Here is an 11,021-nt window from a genome sequence, read left to right on the forward strand (position 1 = left end):
GTGAGTTGACAATCCGAGCTCTTGAGAGCGAACCACCTTCTACCACGACGATTCTACATCACACTTGTTTGTACTTCGGCATTGTGAAGGACGCACAAGAACATGCTTTCAAGGTGATATCCTTCTCTTTTGAGAACCCCCAAACCATGATGATACGGGGTTGCCCAATCTTCACGGAGGATCGTCTCTATGTTGCAAATCAACGCCACCTGAAGGGTACGAAGGAAACCCTCGATCCCAATCAACAACGCTGTCGGGTAAAGGATAACTAGTGCAACCTGACGAGACCGAAGCTAACTATTGCAAATGCAACAACCAGCGACAAGTATTCGCCCAACCACACTCTTAGTTCCAATCCACGCAACCATGCACGAAGTTGGAAGCACGAACTGGTCGCCGCCTCAACGGCTGCTGTTGTAAAATCACAAAGTGAGTTTACCCTCTCATAAGGAAAGATTACAAGAGCTAAGGAGGAAGTGAACTCTCAAACAATATTCTGGTTGCACTTAGCTAACCTATGCTGAAATCAAATTGCCAAAGAGTTTTGGATGAAGTGGGGGAAGGAGTATTTATACTAGGAACAGCCCTCCTAGTTTAGGTGTGAAACCCGGCCAAAAGAGGGGCTCAAATTCGTGCTAACCAGCTGGTCAAGGGAGCAAACTCATGGAGCCTCGCGCAGCAATTAATGCCCTGGACAGCTTGCATTGGAACTCTCATATCCTTTGACTCAGGACTCCAAATGATGCACCGTTTGATTTTCCTGAAAGTAGACTTCATATGCTCTCCATTTTGTACTCCCACACATGTTGGATGCTCATATATTTGTGTTGCATGATTCAGCAAGTTCTGGGATGAATTCTGGAACTGCACATGTAACAATAGAGTGTTGAGATGGCTTGCTATTCTTCCTTGCGGTGTAACTAGTTGTCCTTGTCACCAAAACAAGGCTTTCATCAGAGTTGAAACTTGTTCTCTTTAAACTTGTTGAATGGGCTCCAAAACTTGGTTCTTCATGTGCTGAATGTTGTTGGTTGTCCTCGACATTGTACCTAAGTAAAATCAGCACATGAGATTTAGGCAGTATAAAGTTCTCATGGTCATTTGAATTATGATAAGCTAGGAGCGCGTTCACCTCTTGTGCTATTTGTTTGGCACGGCTCCTTGTCATGGGACCCAAATAGATCTTCTTTGTAGAAGCTTCACTTGATGGCTAAGATTTATCATCAGGAGAAGATGATAAACAAGGTGAACCTGGGATGTCCTCATCATCCTCCCCCTCTTCAGAAGGAGTCGTCCTCGACTCTTGACCCTCTTGATCGAAGCATGGAGACAAATTAGCAACGTTGAAAGTTGGACTCACAGCATAGTCTTTAGGAAGCTCGATTTTGTAAGCATTGTCATTGATCTTGGCCAAGACTTTGAACGGTCCATCTCCACGAGGCATTAGCTTGGATTTGCGCTTCTCTGGGAATCGATCTTTGCGCAAATGTATCCAAACCAGATCTCCGGGCTCAAAAGTTACCTTCTTGCGATTTTTGTTTGCCTTAGCAGCATAGTACTTGGACTTCCTTTCTATCTCTTCTCTGGTCTTCTCATGAATCTTCTTCACATATGCAGCACGCTTGGAAGCCTCCATGTTACATCTCTCTTGCAATGGAAGTGGCAGCAAGTCAATTGGTGCAAGTGGTTTGAATCCATATACCACCTCAAACGCGCACATGTTTGTGGTACAGTGAACTGCCCGATTGTAAGCAAACTCCACGTGCGGCAAACACTCTTCCCACTCCTTCAAATTCTTCTTGATCACTGTACGCAGCAAGGCTGAGAGTGTGCAGTTCACTACCTCTGTTTGCCCATCAGTTTGGGGGTGACACGTTGTTGAAAACAACAACTTGGTTCCTAATTTTGCCCACGATGTTTTCCAAAAGTAGCTCATGAACTTCACATCTCGATCTGAAACAATAGTCCTTGGCATTCCATGCAAGCGAAAAACTTCCCTGAAAAACAAATCAGCAACATGTGAAGCATCGTCATTCTTGTGGCACGGAATGAAGTGTGCCATTTTTGAGAACCTATCAACCACAACAGAAACTGAATCCCTCCCCCTCTTAGTCCTAGGCAGTCCTAAAACAAAATCCATGATAATATCCTCCCAAGGAGCATTTGGAACAGGCAGGGGAGTATATAAACCATGGGAGTTCAGTTTAGACTTAGCTTTGTGGCATATGATGCATCGCTGCACAAATCTCTCAATGTCCTTCCTCATCTTTGGCCAATAAAAGTGATCGGCCAACAGCTCATAAGTTTTCTCAGGACCAAAGTGTCCCATTAATCCTCCTGCATGTGATTCCTGCAACAACAAAGGCCTAACGGACGAATCTGGAACACATAACTTGTTAGCCCTAAAAAGGAACCCATCATGCACATGGTATTTATCCCAACCTTTCCCATCTTTACATTTTGCATATGGTTCTGAAAATATATGATCAGTGCAATACAGTTCTTTTAAGCTCTCAAGTCCTGGTACCTTCACTTCTAATTGTGTCAAAAGAACATGCCTACGGGACAAAGCATCAACAACCATGTTTTCCCTTCCTTTCTTATACTTCACAACACATGGGAAAGTTTCAATGAATTCTACCCATTTAGCATGCCTACGATTAAGTTTAGCTTGGCCTTTCAAATGTTTCAAGGCCTCATGATCAGAATGTACAATAAACTCTTTAGGCCATAAGTAGTGTTGCCAAGTTTCAAGCACTCTAACCAAGGCATACAACTCCTTATCATAAACAGAATAATTCAGTTGTGCACCACTCAGCTTCTCACTAAAATATGCTATTGGTTTTCGTTCTTGCATTAACACACATCCAACACCTATTCCACTAGCATCACATTCTATCTCAAAAGTTTTAGTGAAATCAGGTAGAATCAGCAAAGGTGCTTCAGTTAATTGTTTCTTAAGCTCAAGAAATGCTTCTTCTTGTGGTGCACCCCATTTAAAGGGAATTCCTTTCTTTGTCAATTCATTCAAAGGTGCAGCAATTGTACTAAAATCTTTCACAAACCTCCAGTATAAACCAGCAAGGCCATGAAAACTTCTCACCTGGCTTACATTCATTGGAGTTGGCCAATTCTTGATTGCTTCCACCTTAGATTCATCCACTTCAATTCCCTATCCTGAAACGACATAGCCAAGAAAAACAACCTTGTTTGTGCAAAAGGAGCACTTCTCAACGTTAGCATATAGTTTTTCTGTCCTTAGCACATTCAGCACTTGTTTTAGATGTTCAATATGTTCCTCAATGGATCTGCTATAGATTAGGATGTCATCAAAGTACACAACAACAAATTTTCCAATGTAAGCTCACAAAACATGGTTCATCAATCTCATGAATGTACTTGGTGCATTAGTTAATCCAAAAGGCATGACTAACCACTCATACAACCCAAATTTTGTTTTGAAAGCAGTTTCCATTCATCTCCTTCTTTCATCCTAATCTGATGGTATCCACTCCTCAAATCAATTTTAGAGAAACCAGTAGAGCCACTCAATTCATCAAGCATATCATCTAACCTAGGAATAAGATGATGATACCTAATAGTTATAATATTGATAGGCCTACAATCCATTACCAATGGCCATGTGTCATCTTTCTTGGGCACCAAAATCACAGGTACAACACAAGGACTTAAGCTTTCACGCACATAACCTTTATCTAAAAGTTCTTGGACCTGCCTTTGTATCTCCTTTGTTTCTTCAGGATTGGTGCGGTTGGGAGGTCGATTCAGAGGTGATGCTCCTGGAATGAGGTCAATCTGATGTTCTATGCCACGCAAGGGAGGTAGACCAGCGGGCACTTCCTCTGGAAAAACATCCTCGAATTCCTGCAAGACATCACAAGCAGCACTAGGGAGACATGTTAAGTCGTTAGCTGAAAGCAAAGCATCTTTGTACACAAGTACAACAACCACTTGATTTGGGTTGAGCCTCACATCTCCTAGTTCTGATTTGGTGGCTAACATTACTAAGTTCTCTCCCTCTCTTTTATTCTTCCCTCTCAGATTTGGCTTGTGGCGCTCACTCACCTATTTATGGATCTCTCTCTCGCTCTTTATCTCTCCCTCTTTCTTACTCACTATTTTTACTTCAGAAACTTTCTGCAAGTGCTCAGCCATGATTTGTTGGGGTGTCATGGGTCTAAGCACCAAGTTTTTTCCTCTCCACTTGATGGTGTATTGATTGGTTTTGCCACAATGTTGAGCTGAATTATCATATTGCCACGGTCTGCCCAACAACAAGTGACACACCTTCATTGGCACCACATCACACTCAACAGTGTCATTATAATCTCCAATCTTGAATTGCACCTGTACTATGTGTGTGATCTTAATCTCTCCACATTCACTCAACCATTGTATATGATATGGATGAGGGTGTTGTAGCAGCTTCAGCCCAAGCTTATCACACATTTCTTTGCTTGCAAGATTGTGACAACTCCCACCATCAACAATTACCTTGCATACCTTGTCTTGCACTTTGGCTCTTATTTGAAACAGATTGTGTCGTTTTCCATTCTCAGCTTCTTTGATCTGCACACTCAAAACTTTAGTGACAACAAGAGAGGCACCTTGCTCATAATCACAATAGGTTTGCTCATCACCATCTGAACCGTCACCATCTTCAGTTTCTTCTTTAGGTTCACTAGAAGACTCATATTCTCCATTCTCGGTGATCAGCATGGTACACTTGTTGGGACAATCCTTCTTCATGTGGCCACGTCCCTTACATGTAAAGCACTCTATCTCACTAGTTTTCCCCGTGGAGCCAATGGAGGACGAACTAGGAGCTACAAATTTGATCTTCTCCTTCAAATTTGATGCATCCTTTCTGCTCGTGGTTGCACATGCATGGGGCTGATTTCCACCACCAGAACTAGTCATAATACCTCGACCAACGTTGAATTGAGGTATAAACTTACTCCAACTTGATGTAGCTCGAGCTGTGAAGGACGTAGTTCTATTTTGCTTCGAGTCTTCTTGCAATTGACGTTCAGCCTTAGAAGCAAGATGTACCAGCTCTACTACATTACGATATGGCTGCAAATCAACCACTCGTCTAACATTAGGATTCAGCCCATAGAGGAACCTTGCCATGGACTGCTCCTCATCTTCATGTATGTTGGCTCTTATCATTGCCTTCTCCATCTCCTTATGATACTCCTCAACTCATAACTTTCCTTGCCTCAAATTCTGGAGCTTATCAAAGATGTCACGTCTATAATGCCTTGGGACAAATCTTTCCCTTGTCTCTCTTTTCATTTCTGTCCATGTAGCAACAGCAGGCTCTCCTTCTTCTTCTCGCTGAATCTGAACTTGCTCCCACCAAATTAGAGCATAGTCTTCAAATTCAAGTGAGGCCATTTCTCATTTCTTCTCTTCAGACTAGTTGTGCATGCGGAAAATCTTGTCAACTTTCAATTCCCATGTGAGATAACTTTCTGGATCAGATCCACCATCAAACTTGGGCATGGTAAACTTCAGCTTTCAAAACCTCTCCTCCTCCTGCCGTCCACGACCATAGTTTCTACGATGATGAAATCTGTCATTCTGGTGCATGCCTTCTTCATCTTCATCAAACTCATCTCCACTACCTTCATGGTGCAAATTTGCTCTTTGGTGGCCTCCTCTAAGACCACGACCAGCAGCAACTTCATGATGACCACGTCCATTACCATGATCATTTCCACATCTGGGACCGGGAGGTCTCATGGCATGGGGAGCAGGAGCACGGTTTCTTCTAGCTTGTGCTTTGGAGGCAACACCTTCCCCATCAGTTACATTTTGTTCTTCACCATGGACACTTGCATCTTCTCGGTTCTGACGAAGCTCTCGCACAATATCAGCAACAATACCAGTCCTCATGGCTGCCATGTTCTGAGTGAGTTGCTCATCAACATTACCCATAAGTTGCTGCAAATCTCTCGACAACTTGTCTTGCTTCTCTTCAATTGGGTCAAGGCTATTTCTGAACTCTCGTCATAGATGATCACGTAATGCGTTGAAGTGAAACCGTGTGATGGGCTGATTGAGATGCCCATTTCCTTCAACATCATACTCGTTTTCTTCACCTGCCATGGTTAGTTCTCCAAAAGCCCTATAGTACTAGAAGCATATATGTGGATAACAACTCAAGCTCACCTCACTTACCAACCGAAGCTCATGTAACTTCCAAATGAGAGCAGAATCATGCTCAACCGTGGTGTCGGTGGTTGGTATACAAAGAGTGATAATCAAGCGAATACAAGTCTAGGGTTGCACATGCGGGGCTGTTTGGTGGAGTTTGGGTGGCGTATATATGTAGAAAAAGGTGCACTAATCTACAATCTAGATATTGTTAAACCAAGTAATCATCCACACAAGATTCTAATGCATTTAGTTGCTGAATGAGATATACGTGAGGTACATGCAACTCTCGCCAAGGAATCAGATTTGCTGCAAGCAAGGATTGAAGACTTTGCACACTTGACACGTTTCAGCTCACAACACAAACATGGATTTCTCAAGATATAAGTGAAGAACAGTCCCAAGTTTTCTCTCCTTTGCTTTTTGCACACACTTTCTTTCTTTAGGCAGATCTCTTTTTTTGCCTTTTGTTTTTTCTCTTTTTTTTGACAAACTTTTAACAAGGGACTTGGATCTGAACACACAGTTTGGGGGAATCACGAAAATCACAATAGATGTAGTCAACCAACAAGAACATGCAGCTGAAACATTGGCAGCAAACACACACGAACTGATCTGATTTTACTGGGTGGAAAAGACGATGGGAATCAGACCTAACAAGGATGAATGGAGAGCACACAGTGTGGGCTTTTCAAAATGCACAAAAACACTCAAAATGGACTCCGGATGACAAAGATATGCTTGATTTGGTGGAGGATGCAGATCTAAAATCTGTGCATGAAAATGAACACAAACACACAAGATTGGATGGGGGGGGGGAAACTCAGCAACTAAAAACAAAGATCTAGTGGACAAGAACTTGATAAAACTCACCAAATAACAGATTAAAGGCTGCAAAGGGCTAGGTAAAGGGATTTTTTTGGGGCTATTTTCTGGACTTTTAGGATGAACAAGAACATGAACTAAACTAGGGATACAAGATCCTACCGTGTCAACCGAAGCTCTGATGCCAAGATGATACGGGGTTGCCCAATCTTCACGGAGGATCGGCTCTATGTTGCGAATCAATGCCACCTGAAGGGTACGAAGGAAACCCTCGATCCCAACCAACAACGTTGTCAGGTAAAGGATAACTAGTGCAACCTGACGAGACCGAAGCTAACTATTGCAAATGCAACAACTAGCGACAAGTATTCGCCCAACCACACTCTTAGTTCCAATCCACGCAACCACGCACGAAGTTGGAAGGACGAACTGGTCACCGCCTCAACAGCTGCTGTTGTAAAATCACAAAGTGAGTTTACCCTCTCACAAGGCAAGATTACAAGAGCTAACGAGGAAGTGAACTCTCAAACAATATTCTGGTTGCACTTAGCTAACCTATGCTGAAATCAAATTGCCAAAGAGTTGTGGCTGAAGTGGGGGAAGTGGTATTTATACTAGGAACAACCCTCCTAGTTTAGGTGTGAAACCTGGCCAAAAGAGGGGCTCAAATTCGTGCTAACCAGCTGGTCAAGGGAGCAAACTCATGGAGCCTCACGCAGCAATTAATGCCCTGGACAGCTTGCATTGGAACTCTCATATCCTTTGACTCAGGACTCCAAATGATGCACCATTTGATTTTCCTGAAAGTAGACTTCATATGCTCTCCATTTTGTACTCCCACACATGTTGGATGCTCATATATTTGCGTTGCATGATTCAGCAAGTTCTGGGACGAATTCTGGAACTGCACATGCAACAATAGAGTGTTGAGATGGCTTGCTATTCTTCCTTGCGGTGTAACTAGTTGTCCTTGTCACCAAAACAAGGCTTTCATCAGAGTTGAATCTTGTTCTCTTTAAACTTGTTGAATGGGCTCCAAAACTTGGTTCTTCATGTGCTGAATGTTGTTGGTTGTCCTCGACATTGTACCTAAGTAAAATCAGCACACGAGATTTAGGCAGTATAAAGTTCTCATGGTCATTTGAATTATGATAAGCTAGGAGCGCGTTCACCTCTTGTGCTATTTTTTTGGCATGGCTCCTTGTCATGGGACCCAAATAGATCTTCTTTGTAGAACCTGGGACATCCGCCCCCAGCGCCCGGACATCCAGCGTCTCGGGAAGGCCCGGACATCCGGCCCGACGCCCGGACATCCGGCCCTCCCTCCTGCCTGCGTGCAGCGCATCTGGGCCGTGGCCCATGTACCCCTTCGCCCCTTAGACTGTATATACTCCCACTCCACCTACGTTCTAGGGTTAGCATTGTGATAGCTCATTTGAGAGATAGAGCTTCTCTCATCCATATCGGATCTACTCCACGAGAGAGACCGCGGCCCCTCTATGGAGAAGATTCACCTTGGATTCAAGACCCCTTTACGGGAAGATCCCCTTGTGGATTCAAGACCTCCTTCTAGGAGAAGAACCGGTTACCCTATGTATCATCCTTTGTTGGATTTGGATCGTGTATCTCTTTGTGTTTCGAGGATCTAGCACATGTGTGACTATTTCTTGTTGGTTGAGTGTTTCTCTTGTGTTTAACCTAGTTTTTCCCCTAGTGTTCTTCGTGTTCATCGTTGGGATCCGCTCCTTTCCTGAAAGATTGGCCATCTAGGGTTCCACCCTGCATCAGTTTGCTTTATTAGCTCTATTTATATCATCTTTCAAAATGGAATCAGGAGTCATAGGAAGCAAAGTAATATTTTTATCCTTATTAACAAGAGTATACTGATTGTTTCTACCATGGTGTACATAATTTTTATCAAATTGCCATGGTCTACAAAGTAATAAGGAACATGCTTGCATAGGTACCACATCACAATCAACATATGTAGAGATACTAAAATGCACACAAATAGTACGTGTTAACTTAACCTTGCCGCTGTTGTTGAACCATTGGATGTAGTAAGGATGTGGATGTGGTCTTGTGGTGAGAGATAGCTTCTCCACCATCTCCATGCTAGCCAAATTGTTGCAGCTCCCTCCATCTATGATGACGCGAACAGAACGTTCCTTCACAACTCCCTTTGTATGGAACAAATTATGTCTCTAATTTTTCTCATCTTGTGTGACCTGCACACTCAAAACACGCTGAGCAACTAAACATTCATACCTGTCAGCATCTCCAGGAGCCATGTATTGTGTCTCATGATCAGAAACATCTCCACCGTGTTCTTCACGTGTAATAAGAGCCAAAGACTCCTCATCATAGTCACTAGCGGACTCATACCCACCATCCTCAGTAGCAATCATCACACGCTGAGATTTGCATTCTCTCGCAAAATGTCATCTTCCCTTACAATGACGACAAATAATATCACTTGCGTGCCCTGTTGACGCCATGGAAGAAGAAGAGCTCTGCGCAGGCCCGGTCGGTGTGCTCTTGGTAGGTAGTGGTGGTTGTGCCTAATTTCTTGTATCATGGCTGGGGGTGGCACCTGATGGAGGTGCTGGTGTAGTGGAAGTAGCGGATGCACGTGGTGTCCATGATGAAGATCGACCTGCAGGAAAGTTAGTTCGCTCCAATGCCTGTCGATCCTGCACTTCACGTACAGCTTTACAAGAAAGATGGAATAAATGAGTGATATTATGATGTAGGGTAGGAACCCTAGGGACCGATCTTTCACGAAAGGAGCAGATCCCGTGATGTAGGGTAGAGACCCTAATCACCCGATCTTTCACGAAAGGAGTGGATCCCGGGGAAATCACGAAGAACACGGGGAAGAACGGGGAGAAAACACAACAAGAAACACAAGAGGAAATCACTAAACCGACACGAATAAGTCACACATGGGCTAGATCCTCGAGTACATAGAACGATACACGAATCCACAGACAACTAGGGACGATACACTGTAACCGGTTCTTCTCCGTGAGGAGGCCTTGAATCCACAAGGGGATCTTCCCGTAAAGGGGGCTTGAATCTGCTTGGGGGATCTTCTCCGGTGGAGGCTCGAATCTCCGAGGAGAAGGTAACCAAGTGGATGAGCAAAGCTCTCTCACAAATATGAGCTAAATATTTGGTAACCCTAGAAAAGAGGTGGGAGAGGTCTATTTATAGTCTAAGTGCAAATGGGGGCGAAAGTAGGGGTACATGGGCCTCGGGCCCGAATCTGGACCCAGCCAGGTACCGGACGTCCGCTGGGGATCGGTCGTCCGGTGTCTCATGAGCGTCCGGTCGTCCGTTCTCCTCCAGACGTCCGCTGGATCCATTCTGTGATGGGGCTGCCGGACGCCCGAAACCTCCGGACTTCCGCTGATGTTGGCACAGGTGCGGTCCGCCGGTCATCCGGTTGGGGCCGGATGTGCGCTCATTGGCCTCGGGTGCAGGGGCACCGGTCGTCCGGTATGGACCGGACGTCCGCTCGCTGGGGCTCGGCTGATGCTTCAGGCGCCGGACGTCTGGTCCCGGCCGGTCGTCCGGTGGCTGGGACTTTTCCTTCAGCCCTCCTTCTTCTGTGTCTTCTCGTCCATCTTCTTCTTCTTCTTGTCCTTGCTCCTTAGCTTCTCTATGCTACCTGATGATGCGGAGCATCCCACGTTCATCCCCATGTACACTCCGACTATTCTCCAAGCCCTAAGAGAACATAAGACGAGACCTCATCTATACACCATTGGACACAAGGTGAACTCGCTCCTCTTCGAACCATCACTTTCCATATGTGAGACATGGCTACTACCTCAAACATGTGTGCTATGCATGACCAGGAACCAAGAGGAAGACCATGGACAAGAAGGCGAGGACACCAAGCACGAGGAACAAGCTCCAGCCACCGGACGACCGACCGGGACCGGACGTCCGACGCCTGAAGACCCACCGGACGACCGGTCCAGACCGGATGACCGGCGCACCTGCAT

Source organism: Triticum urartu, chromosome 1 (genome assembly GCF_003073215.2).
Source record: "Triticum urartu cultivar G1812 chromosome 1, Tu2.1, whole genome shotgun sequence".
Taxonomy (NCBI): domain Eukaryota; kingdom Viridiplantae; phylum Streptophyta; class Magnoliopsida; order Poales; family Poaceae; genus Triticum; species Triticum urartu.